General features: G+C 46.5%; 1 protein-coding gene across 5 annotated transcripts in view; it reads left to right on the forward strand.

Moving 5' to 3' along the window:
• The window catches only part of LOC146783226 (catechol O-methyltransferase-like), a 265986-nt gene that overhangs the window by 216301 nt on the left and 36250 nt on the right, over positions 1-13435 (forward strand). The gene's annotated exons all lie outside the window — the stretch shown is intronic.

Raw genomic sequence — 13435 nt, forward strand, 5'->3', positions numbered from 1 at the left:
GTGATAAACCAGCACTCCTTCTTGCCCTGCAGAAGTTCTGCACCGAAACATTAACTGAAACGCGTTGCCTGTTTGTTGTAGTGCCAAGTAAAAAGCCATTTTCTCCTGTTAGCGCCGCCTTAAACATAACCAACTTCGAACCATGAAAGTGGGGGAGGATGTGGTGTAATGTCCAGAGCCGCCCACTTTGGGGCTAGGGAACCAGGTTTGAGTCTCGGTGTCGGCTCAACAACCTCTGCAAATCATTTAAGCACCCTGTGCCTACCATAAATGAATGGGTCCTTAACTGGTGCTCATGAAAAGCGCTGGTGTTGATGATTAAGTGCAGGTGCTGAGCACTGGAAGCCACTGGCTCAAATTAAGCACCGAAGAGCTCAAAAGTGTTGCAAGGAGAGCCCAACAGGTAATATTGCTCTGTTAGGCAAAGGAAGAAAGCAGAGGAAACTGAATTGTGATCAGGGGCTCAAATCATAAGGTTACCAAACCAGGATTAAAAGATCATACAAGGAAGAGCGAGTAAGGTAGCAGGGTGCAGTTTGACTCCATACAGAGAATGACACAGAAGGCATGTAATAACTGTACCAAGCACGAGACACGTGGATTGAAAGCTAAAAGTAGAGGTTTCATAAAGAAGAAAAACAATGAAGCAGTAAAGAAAACGAAGGCGAGGAAGAACAGAGCTGGGAGACAGGACAGAAGCACTAGGAAAAAACATAAATGAACCAGAAACCTGGGGGAATAAAGGTGCGAAGCAAACAGAAATGGGGCTCGAGGAAAGGCCTTATTGCAGTACCAGGTTCTGTTACCTATTAACTCCGCCCCTCCTCCCCAGAGTCAGGGATCCAGGCACTAGTGGTTCTGGAGGTTCAATTTAACGGGGTATACAAGCTGGACCCTGAAAGCTTCCCTTAAGAATTAGGATTTGCCGGGCAAATTTGTAATTCTGTTCCACTGGTTATGCCTCATTCCATGCCCTGCATTTCACTAGAGACTTCGGTTGCAGCGGAACCATCTATATGAATTACTCCTTGTAGTTCCAATGGGGCCGGTACCGCCCGTTGCTTCCCTTGGTACCCAGGCCGCAGAAGATGGAGGGAGCAGCTCGGGGCGCTGCAGCCGACCACAGGATGGAGGCAGGGCAGAGAGGAAAGGACAGGGCAGGGAGAGGTCTGCACGCTTGCTGCACCGGAGCAGGGCGCCGGCCCTCTCAGCAGCATCGCAGACTGTCAAGGGAGCCCTGGGGAAGAAGTGCAGCGAATGTAGCACATTCAACAAAGCGGACACAACATTAATGTGCACAGCTTGGCAGCGGCTCCTGCCAGCAGCAAACCAAAGGTGGGTCCGCCCCCCGGGCGACGCACAACGGACACTTCGAGCCCCACTGCCCTGCCACCTGTCCGTACCGGAAGTGAGGAGTGACATGGGTGTCTACTGAACAGGACCAACTCGGCAGGAGTGTAAATTAACTTCTGCTGGAAGATAACTTTATAAAGGATTTAATTTAGGCCCATACCGAGCCCTTTATCTGGTTTATGGGCAGATTACTGAAGCACAGGCGGGGAACACATGGTGAGGCTTGAAACACAAGGCTCAGCGAGGCTTACTTCTACACCTTAGCTGCTCATTAGAATGACACTTCCGATGTATGGAAGTGGGACATGCACTTCTGGAATCTCCTCACCTGAATATTGCCTTTCCTTCTGGGTCTTCTGAACGTTCTCATGGGCAGATACAGCTGGACAGATATGTGGGGGCTGTTCTGAGAGATGGGGGCAAAGGCCCACAAGGGAACGGAGTACTCTTAAAAGGCCAGAAATGCACACAAAAAAAGCCGCAAGCACTGCGAGCCCAACTTAAACAGAATTGGTCAACGAGCTTGAGGCGGGACTGGAGCATTCTATGCCCTGTGCTCAGACATTGATGGAAATAAGCAACGGACTTGATAAAGCGCTGATAAACAGCACACTGGAAGGTCCTTGAACATGAAAGGCTATATGTAGCTCAGTGAGCTAAGGGAGTGTCTAAGTGTGCAAACAAACACTGGCAAGGACTCAAAGTAATGGCTGAGTAATGCACCAGCTCCCCTGCTCTACCAGACCACTCTTCTGAAACCAATACAGTCAGGAGACTTGTAAAAAGTGTTTAAAGAAACTCATATACTGTAAGTGGCGACAGAATGTTATTAGTAGTCTTTTCAAGCAGTAGATACTAGAGAAAAATATATATTTTTTAAAATTGTAATACTTTACGTATTGATTCTAGATAACAGTGAGATGCATTGACTGTACAAACCGCACAGGCCTATAGAGTTATCAAAAATACAACGCAAGTTTTATTTGTCTTAACTGTAAGATATTTAAAACCGGAACATTAATGAATGGAAAAGCAAAGAGAATATACATCAAAAGAATTATTGTTCCAGAGGACAAAGCACAGCAATACAAAAGCAGAGATGGCAGCATTGTTGGCGCCCACATATTTCACGAAACAACTTGGGGCACATACATAGTTGGCTCTCTGGATCGCGTTGCTCAGCTATTTCGCCTTACCTAATATCAATTTTTGACCATCGCCAAGTATAGCATAGGGAAGCGTATAATGTTTCGGTTGTTAATTATTAAAGGTAACCTTTTTCAGGACACAATCCTTAACCAGAAATGTAGCTGTCAGTCAATGTGCAATAGTTCCTCCACTGATAAATTTCCGTCTTTATATAAACACTCGTGCTTTTCTATTTATTTATTTATTTATTTTTTGCAACAAATCTTGGTTAATTTCCAAAGCATTGAGAGTTCAGGTGAAAAAACAATGAAAAATGTTGCATTGTCCTATGTACTGATTATAGCCACATTCTTCCTTTCGGATTCAGCAAAGCATGACAAGAGTCAAACACGAAAGAATAATAACATTAAATGAAAGGGAAGGATAGAAAAAGTAAAAGTCCCCGTAGAAGATGCTTGTTATAGACGTTTGATGCTGGAATCCGTCAGGAAGGCGGGATGGGCGTGCAACTGGTAAGACGGTGGAGTAGGGAGAGTTTGCTCTGTGTACCAGCGAGGATACACACTGGAACAATGTTCAATATCTGTAGGTGTTTTAGGAAGGGCCGGTTGCAGGTTAGCACCCAGTAGCGTGGCACCTCTGGTTGTCCCTCTTGCTGTGAGGATCATAGGAGCAAACTATTCTCCTAGGTAGATTAATGGATAAATAGTGCCGCAAAAGGACCAGAAAAAGGAACGAGAAGGTTAAAGGCGAGAACAGTCATTAGAAAATGGAATTTGAACATAAAGCACATGGTAAACCTAAGGAACTTTGAGCCTTCTAGATCAGCGGATGGGATACCGATCACAAATGTGTCAAAAATCCTGTTCACTCTCTTACAAGTGGTATATCCAACGGCCCTATGTGATACTCAAAGACGTCGTAACAAATAAGCAACAGAGTTTCATATGTACGGGCACTCATTCGAATTATCCAAACCTTGCTGCAGACCCCGTAAAAAAACGTATTGAAGGCCCGTAATGGGGAACCCGGATATCTAAAGTATTTGTTTATCACCATCAGGCAAGTCCATATCGCTTCGGATTTGGTTATACTGGCAGATATTACTGGATGCTAATGTAGATGTCACAGAAATTCTGCTCACAAGTCACTGGGAAAATGTTGATGTTTTGAAGGACCCCCAGTATTCTCAGATTTTTTTCATCAGGTCATTCTGCTGATATGTTTGTCTTTTTGATGAGGCCATCTCTCCTATTTCTGACAGCAGATCTTCAAATGTCGGGGTGTTCAGAGATTTCCAATTACGAAGCGAGCACACTTTTGCAGCAGCCAGTGATATGCAGAGGCACCTTCTTTTATTATTAATAAAGTCCTTGAATCTCCACCATTTCATGAGCGGGACCAAGAGGGCACTGGGTACAATGTTCGGTTCGCGTCTGTTAGATGTGGCTTTTTCAGTGGGTTTACCCCCAGACTTTTTGCCCTCCTGTTTTTGACCTTGTTTTTGTTGATTTATTTTAGGACTCTGGGCACTTTACCACATCTATTCAGTGCTAAATGTAAATTGTGTTTATGGATTGATGTTTCCATGATTGGCTTATGTGATTTACTACTAACTCCCTAGTTCAGTGCACTGTGTGTGCCCAGGGCCTGTAAACCAAATGCTGCTAGTGGGCCACACAAAGCAGCCTTTCAAAGGGTTTCAGACCTGCCACTGCAGTGTCCGACAGCAGCTTTTACTGCCATGTCGACCTGGCAAGTGTACCCACTTGCCAGGCCCTAACCTTCCCTTTTTTCTACATGTAAGGCACCCCTCAGGTAGGCCCAAGGTATCCCCGTGGGGCAGGGGGCAGTATATGTGAAAGGTAGGACATGTACTGGTGTGTGTTACATGTCCTGATAGTGAAATACTGTGCATTTAGTTTTTAGGTCTTGCCTAGGCAGTGCTTGTGCTGGTCTTCGAGACATGCTGTATTCAGGATATGTGCATAAAGCTCCGCCCACTTTGCGCCCATCATTTTAATTGGATCCTGTCCTTTGTAAATGATGGCTTTTCATTTGTCAATAGGCTTAGTAGTCCCTCCTTAGTACCACCTTGTAACCTCCCATGAGGACATCCCCCCCCTATTACATGTGTTCTTACTCCCAAGATTTTAATTACAGCCTCAAGGCACTATTTTCTTAGAAGGCTTCATGCAAGACACACACTTGGTCCTAAGCTAGGCTGGTAGCAGTTACTTTTCTCACTAGAATATCTCACATTTATATGAGACCGTCTATTAATTTCCTTAATCAGCTCCACACAGAGTACAACCTAATCCAAAATAAATGTAATCATTCTTTTGTCACAGACCTAGCTATTTGAATGTACTCGTAATACTGTCTTGCATGCAATGCTTTATGGGTAGGGCGGATCTACCATATTTTCTGCAGGGTGCAGTACCATATGTGACCAAAAGAGGTCTGCAGTGCTGGTGCGTTGCTCACTAGCGACCTCTAGGAGCAGCTTGTGGTACTGCACCTAGACATGCAGTGCTGGTGCTTTGCTTTCTAGGGACCTCTATGAGAAGCTTGCGGTACTGCACTGAGACATACAATGCTGGTTTCTGGCTCACTACGCAAGCATTTGCAATGCACTAGGCCTCGCATTACTGAAAGTATGAGCTATTGGCGTTGCATTATTATTTGCAGCGCCAATACCTAAAACTAGCAGTAATGCGAGACCTATTGCAGTGCAAATGCTTGTTTACTGTTGCAAGGCTACCTGTACCAGGCTGACGAGAGTTGCTTTGTAACTTCTTACAAGCATAACTTTCCATTGCGACAAAATAAAGAAATGGAGTTTAGGCTTCCTGAACTCAGTTTTAAAAATACATCTTTTCGTAATGATGATTTTGATATTGTGTTTTTGAAAATACCACTTTTAGAAAGTGTTTTTTTTTCTTGTCTAACCATATACGTGCCTCTGCCTGTTGTGTATTCGCTGTCTGGTTTTAGACTGATCGGGGCTGGTTTGTGCATTCGCACTAGACAGACACTATGGGGGGAGGGGAGGTGTGTCCTGCCTTTCCTGGGTGACTCATAGTCAGGCTGAATAGACCTGGCTGCTTTTAGAGTAGTGAGAAGAGTTGTCGCTTGCACCTGAATGGACCGTGTCTATCTTCCACAATGCGGTCTCTGCTCCCTGGAGTGACCCTGGCCTGTGCCAGGCAGAGCTGGATTATGTGTACCAGTGGAACTTTCTTTGTGCCAACTGCAAAGGGAAATGTGGTATAAATATTGGGGCCCTGACCCCAGAACTTTAGATTAGTGCTGGACTATGGAACCTGCCAGGAAGAAGAGCTGGAAGAGCTGTGAGGAGAGACTACTACTTGACTCTGTGCTTTGCTGGGTTGGCCTGCAGGGTCTGATTCTAACTTGGGCAGGGAAAGCACTGGACTGTTCTTTCTGCATTCTAAGTATATCCGAGGGCTTGATGTTGAGCTAGCCTCCTTTTGGAAGTCTCACAGAAATCAAAGACTTCAACGTCTTCAGGGTACCGGCTTCTGGAACTGGATGTTTCAGCTGCCATAGAGGAAAAAGGTAAGCCAACGCCGCCGCTGGCTCTGTTACCTGAAGGCACCGCAGAGGGCACCGCCACACGTCACACCACAACCCTGGTCTCACCGACGACGCTGTCACCGAGCCACTACTTGCACTGTGACGTGTGAGCAGCGCATTCTGCACCACCTCACTTCACACCGCCACCCTGGTATCCCCAACACCTTCACAGACGCCACTGCCTGCACCGTGACCTGTGGAGTTCGCTAGTGGAGAACACAGAGCACTGTCCCGCTTCACACTGCAACCCTGGTCTCAGCGATGACACTGCTCCAAGTTGACCTCGATTCAGCAGCATGCACAGTGGTTTGGGGGCACCGCTCATAAGTTACACGACGCACCGCCCCGTTCCACACCGCATCCTTGGCCCCCCCGACGCCATCTACTCCAGATAGTCAACCGACACGGCTGTGTGCACCACGACCTGTGGGCCCCACACACTGCATTGCCCCGTTTCGCACCGCAGCCTTGGGTCTACAGATGACAGCGCTTCAGCAACAAGGACGCCGATGCTTGCACCGTGACCTGTCGGCACCACAACAAGCACCGCCCAATTCAAGCCGCAGCCCTGGTATCACTGATGCTGATGGATGACCGTCACCGAGCGGCTGCCTACACCACAACCTGAGGGCACCGCACATCGTTCGACTCTGCTTCACACCGCAGCCCTTATGCCTGCCAATGCTCACCGGCGCTCCTGACTTCAAACTCAAGGAGTTGGACCTGCAACGCATGTGACTTCAAGGGCCCAATGACTCCTGCACCTACTTCCAGAACCAACTTCTCCAGACGCTGCTTTCCCAGAGCTCACTGCAAGATACAACGCCCTGCATCTCCAAAGGTACTGTTTTATGGGTCTCCCTGACACCATAGCTTGCCTGCAATGCCGTGGTTAGCCAGAACTGGTGGATTTGTTATTCCCGATGTCATGATAGCTCCGTTCTGGGCTATCGACTTCAAGGAAGAGTATATAATGCCTATTTTTGCTTTATTGGTATTGTGGATTACTATACGGTGGATTTTTCATCGTTTTGGTCTTGTTTTACACAGATTAATATTGGATATTTTTCTAAAACTGGTGTGGTATCCGTTTGCAGTGTTTTCACTGTATTGCTGTTTGTAATGTGCCAATGCTTTACACACGGCCTCTGGGATAAACCTGACTGCTCGTGACAAGCTACCAAGGGGGTGAGCTGGGGTTATTTTAGACGTGTAATCCCCTTATCCTGACTAGAGTGGTGGATTCTGCTTGGCTTAGGCGCAGACCCCAGCCAGACAGAAATCCCATTTCTAGCAGCGTCTTTGAAGAAATCCCAGATCATGTTCTGGTACCCACAGTCCTAGGGCATGGTCTGGGAAGTGGCATCTCCAACATAAAGGACTTGGACTCAGATGTGTCTTGGGAAGATACTGAGTCAACCGGTGCCAACCTTGGAGTGCTTTGAAGAAATTAAGTTTCAGACAGGCTCTCCCCGGTCCCAGTTTATGAAGGGCGACTGTTTCAGAGAATAAGGCCTTCCTTGTGTCTTCCACAGCAAGTGAGTACCCGTTTAGGTGGCTTGGGGTGGCAATCTCAGATTATGGTATCATGTACGCCTGATACTCATCCACCATATGCTTCCATGCCTTAAGTGGAAGCGAATAGACCCACTTTGTAGTGTAAAATCTTCTGGGAGTCAGTCTCTTTTCAGACTTTGGAACAGTTGCAGGCACTTCCATTTTTCATCATCCTGCACTTGAAATTCGTGCTGTAGCGATTTGAACGATTTGATATCTCCTTCTCTTGTGTACCTATAAGCGAGACCCGTTTGGTTTCCAGATTGGCCAGTCAAATGTGTGACCTCCTATCCGGAGACCCACTTCATGCAATATATTTGTGCATTCAGATGGTGCCAGGGACTGCTTTCCAAGGGTTGGTGTGTGGAATGCCATGCTAGAAGCATTGCATTGGGCATCAGATTGCCTGGCATTAGTGGGGAGTTTACCCTTGCCGTAGAGGTCTTCTAACCCATGCTCGGGACTGCATTTTCCGTGGTTATTGATGCCGCACCTGGATTCGCTTCTTAGGTTCTCATTTCGAGTGGCCCAGTCAATCCTGATGTCTTCAGTAACTCTTGTTACTACACATATCGGAATTATGATTCTTGTGATAAAGGTTTTACCTGCTGATATTTATCGTAGAAAAACTGTGCAGTACTGTACTGGAAGTTGTAATTGGGTGGTATATAGTAAACGAAATATTCAGTCGCGGCAGAGTCCGATTTCATCAGCTGCGATAAATATCACGCTATTTACCGGGCCACTCGTAATGAGGCACTCAGTCTCTGGATTTCGCTGCATAGCACCAACTCGTACAGCTGCAAGATACTCTTTCTTTAATGGTCAATACATTCAAATATGGTGAATATTCTGGGGTAACATGGATTTCTGTTATGGGCACTTTCCAAAGAGAAGCCATTCAGTGCAGGAGAGGCCATTAATCCCCCTTCCAAAGTAGTCTAAACTTGCACAGGCTTTTTGCCCAGGAGCGTAATGCAAACCCCTGCAGCTTAGGGTGGTCCATCACTCTGCAGAGAGCCTTCATTCAGCCAATATAAATATCTTTGAGGGTTGGGAATCTAAGGGACCCCTCCACTGGTGTAACGAACCTTGAGGGGGCCTCCCTGCAAGGCACCTGGGGGGGCCCCCTCCGGGCTCAATCAGGAGCCCTGCAGCCAGAGTGCTGTGCCGAAGGGCCCCCCCCACACTGCGGGGGCTTGTTTCGCCCCTGGACCCCTCATGACATCCTTCAGAGGGACCCATAATGTTGGCTTGCATCACTGCTGCTTCCTGTCATGCCCCCAGTGCTCTCATGGGTGCAAAATCTATAGTGGGCATACCCATACCCTTGATAAGGCCTGAATTCTGACCCAGAACTGCTACACTTCTTCCTTGGTTACCCCATAAGACCCAAACTGTTTCTGCTCCTCACAGTTTATTATGGTCTGATGGTTAGGCCTGGTGCTTCGCTGAATTAACATATCCAATGTAAGGCTCTGTTTTTGACAGCTTGGTCACAGATCACAATGTATCCAGCCAGCCTTTCATTCGCCTATAGGCAATATAGTACAGTACATCAATAAACATCTGTTATATAACCTATAGTCCCTTGTGGTGAATGTACAAATGAAAGCGCTTCAACACCTCATCAGGGGTAGCAAGCGCTATATAAATGCAAACCTTTGTCCCTCTTCTATCCCTCCACTATCCTGCTCAATCCAAATAGCTGACTAACATATCCACAACTCAAATAACTTTCATATTTCACTATATTAATTCAGCACTAATCCTTTATGGGTTCCGGAGAAGCGTGCTACTCGTTGAAAAAGCGATTCAACACCTCGTCAAGGGTAGTAAGTGCTATATAAATGCAATTACCATACAATACAATATGTTATGGAAATGAGGCGTGTACCAAAAAGGGAGACCTCATGTAGAACCATGGTTGTTCCTTACCGTGGAAATAACTTGAGTTATTATATGAAAATCAAATGCTAAATCTCTACTTCAGTAGGTACAGGCTGTACCACAACTCAAACAGCATACCACTCTCACCCAAAATACAGCAATATGCGCACCAGTGTGGCATGCCCGAGAGGGTAAATTTGGACAATCGTTATGGGAATATACTGTTATGTTGGTGTTTAACATGATATCTAGTGTGAAGTGGCCTCTGCATTGGCTGCGTCTCTGCACCATTTTATGCACCGACTTTCAAGGATACTTTTCAGTGTACACGGTGGAAACTAAAGTGGTCTGCTGCATTTCCATTATATGGAGGTCTTGCTTGCTGCAGGAGAAACCCCAAGACTGGGGGTCGTCTGCCTTTGAATGGATTACTTTTAAAGTTCGGGACTGATCATATTGGAGAATTGCTGTGCTCAAGTTGGGTGGTATTTAAAAAACACATGGCCAAGAGATCGAGAGACATTGCCATTGAATGGTCTGTGAATAAACCTCTGTATTAACATGTTGTTGGTAGCGCATTGTAGATTGTGGGGGTACACCACCACAATTAGGTAGCCCCACCTAAGTAGCCCATTACACTCCTGATCACTAAGTTCGGCTCTATCAATTGTGAGCTATAAATAACATCAGTGTTCACACAAAGTTTATAAATACAAGAATCATAATGCTTTGGACATAGTGTGATCAATAAATCGCAAAAACTTTGAGAAAATAAGCCAGGAAATGTGAGACTAGTGGGAAATATGAATGAGCAAGATATTACAATGAAGCGTGAAAGTGCTGTCTAGTGTGATCTATATGAATTTGGCATGTGGTTTATGTATTTGGATAATATCATATCCTAGATTGATTTAGGGCATTTGTATTTATTGATGCATTGATGTGCCTTGAAGTCTGTAAAGGAGCATGGGAATGGTGCTGCGAATGATCACTATTTTTTTTTTTAATGTATCGCAACCTAACTGGCGATTAATGAATGGCACAAATACGTTTCACATATTACTTTTGGACTTCACTGATTTCCATTTTTAGACACGTATTTGCCCAGAATCACAGTGCCAGAGCTAACAGAATGGCTTGACAGGATGTTTTATGTAAAGTTTCCTGTGGCTTTCTGGAAAGTCCATCCATGACTTCAGTTATCATGAACTGGTAGCCCTTCTGAACTCTTTCCCTGTTATCATGGAAGCAAGTTTGTAGAATCGTGCCTCTTTCTGAAAAAGAGCGACCTTCTAAAAATAAGCACCTGAGTCATGGACATGTCAGCCATGGCACAGTGGAGCAGAATGCCTACTAAATATGAGCCCAGGATAGTTTATGTTCTTGGATCTGATGACTCGTGTCCAGTCCTCTGCGGGGGACGCAGCTTCCAGTTGTGCAGAATTGATAGGGCTGGACCTTTCACTGAAAGATTTGAGAATCCACTTAAAGAGCCCCATTGTTTATAAAATCACAATAGGTCTTACAGCCTAACCAGAAGCAAAGACACAAAAGTGAGGAAAAAGAGACCAATCACAGTTGCTCTGTTTGGCTGTTACTGTAAGAATAAATAGGGTAAACTTTTCTGTGTCTAATATTAGGTGTGGGCGGAACTTGCGGGGTTTCATAAAAACTCTGATCAATTTATAGCGCGCATGGCTGCCCCTGCAACGGGGTGTCCCAGCGCGACCCTGACCGAGGTCAATCACGATGCGACAGACACAGCAGGCCGCCCAGTCTATAAAGACTTTGCAGGACCAGAGAACAACCAAGTCTTTATGGCTTTACGAAAAGGCAGATGCTGTTGAATCAATCTGATAGAAATCGGTAAAGAGTTCCACAGTTTGGCGGCTAGGTTCCGAAAGGAGCGGCCGCCAGCTCTAGCCTTTTGAACGCGGGGGACACAAACCAAGGCGCAGCCCGCCGATCTTAGAGGGCGGCTAGGAGTGTAGGGCATAAGTAGATTAGCCAGACCCAAAGGGGACAGACCCGATAACATTTTGTGAGCTATACAAAGAGTCTTAAACTGAACACGTTTTTCCACAGGGAGCCAGTGCAATTTGGGAAGCAAAGCAGTCACTGAGCTTGACCTAGGGAGCCCTACCAGAAGTCGCGCTGCGGTGTTCTGGACCCGCTGCAGACGTTTAATGCTGGTTCTATTAGCGCCCAGATAGAGTATGTTCCCGTAGTCCAGCCTAGACAGAATTAGGGCCTGGACTATTTTTTGACGTACTTTTGGGGGGGGGGGGGAGGGGGAAAGTCAATCACGGGTCTAAGGCCACGAAGAAGCCCAAAACACACCCAAGCCACAGTCTTGGACTGTGCATCAAACGTCAAACCTTGGTCGAACCAAATCCCAAGGTTTTTTACGACTATCTTAGGGGAAGGTGCAGGTTTAAGACGTTCCGGCCAGCATTGTTCAGACCATATATCTTGGTCCTTCCCGAGTAATAAAATCGCAGATTTGCTGGCGTTGAGCTGCAGAAAATTACCCGCCATCCAGTCCGCCACTGCTAAAAGATCCTCCTTAAATTTCTTCAAGTTGTCATTGCGGTTCTTAGAGAAGGAGATCAGCAACTGGGTGTCATCAGCATATGACACCAATGCAAGACCTTTACTCTTAGCTACCGCAGCCAGGGGGCGAACATAGAGATTGAACAAGAGCGGACTAAGAACTGAGCCCTGCGGTACACCCTGAAGCAGGGCATGCTCCTGGGAGTGAAACGGAGGCATAGAGACTTGAAAGGACCTGTCATTCAGGAAGGAGCGAAACCAGCCCAAGGCCTCGCCCTCGACACCAATTTCCCGCAAACGAGTTAGTAAGATTGCATGTGAAATGGTGTCGAAGGCGGCACTGAGGTCCAGTAGGTCCAGAGCCATGGAATCGCCCCTATCCAGACTATCCCTAATGGCTTCCGGCACTGCCAACAGTGCAGACTCAGTCCCATGACGCTCACGGAACCCATGTTGCGAAGGGTCAAGGATGGCATTGTGATCTATATACTCCGAGAGAACAGCATTGACGTGGGACTCTGTCACCTTGGCCAGGAAGGGAAGCCGGGAAATGGGTCGATAATTAGCCGGTTCCCCGGGGTCCAGGAAAGGCTTCTTAAGCAGTGGCATAACTTTAGCATGTTTCCACGCTCTAGGAACCACTGCAGAAGAAAGACATAAGTTCACTAACCCCAGAACCCACGGGGAAATCACAGAGTGGAGTTGGCAAAATAAAGCGGGAGTAAGGGGATCAACTGGGGATCCGGACTTAATCTTCCGACAGAGAACAACGAACTCGTCGGGAGATAGAGATGGAAAAGATGCCAAGCTGCGACCCACCAAGGGGCCAGAAGTGATTGCACAGAGTTCCACCAACGGGCTGAAATATGTATGTTGCGCCTCATAATAATTCTGCGAGATTCCACAAAGATCCGCCAACGGGTGGAAATATGTATGTCACGCTGTAATTTAGTGCCAGTAATGAACGCAGCATTGAAAAATCAGTGCAAACGGCCACATGCGGTGCGTGACCTTTCAAGTTGATTTTGCTGCTCTCACCATGGCCGATTGTGACCCTCCGCTTTAGAAAATGGCACAAGGGGACACCAAATGTCGCTCGTGCTCACATTTCTGGAGCCTCACAGGCAAAAATCCTGCCACCCTGCAATTCGCAGATTTTATTATGTTCTGCTATGTTCGGTTTGCTTATAGAGCACACTTATCACCCCAGATGGGGTCTCTCTGCGCTATTGCGGCTCCAAAAGTTCTGAAGAGTGAAATAATGTCAGACTAGAAAAGCTGTGTCTTTAGAGATTTTTGAACTGTTTAAAATCCGTGCATGCATGGAGATGCA

Source organism: Triturus cristatus, chromosome 11, assembly GCF_964204655.1.
Source record: "Triturus cristatus chromosome 11, aTriCri1.1, whole genome shotgun sequence".
In the NCBI taxonomy this organism is placed as follows: domain Eukaryota; kingdom Metazoa; phylum Chordata; class Amphibia; order Caudata; family Salamandridae; genus Triturus; species Triturus cristatus.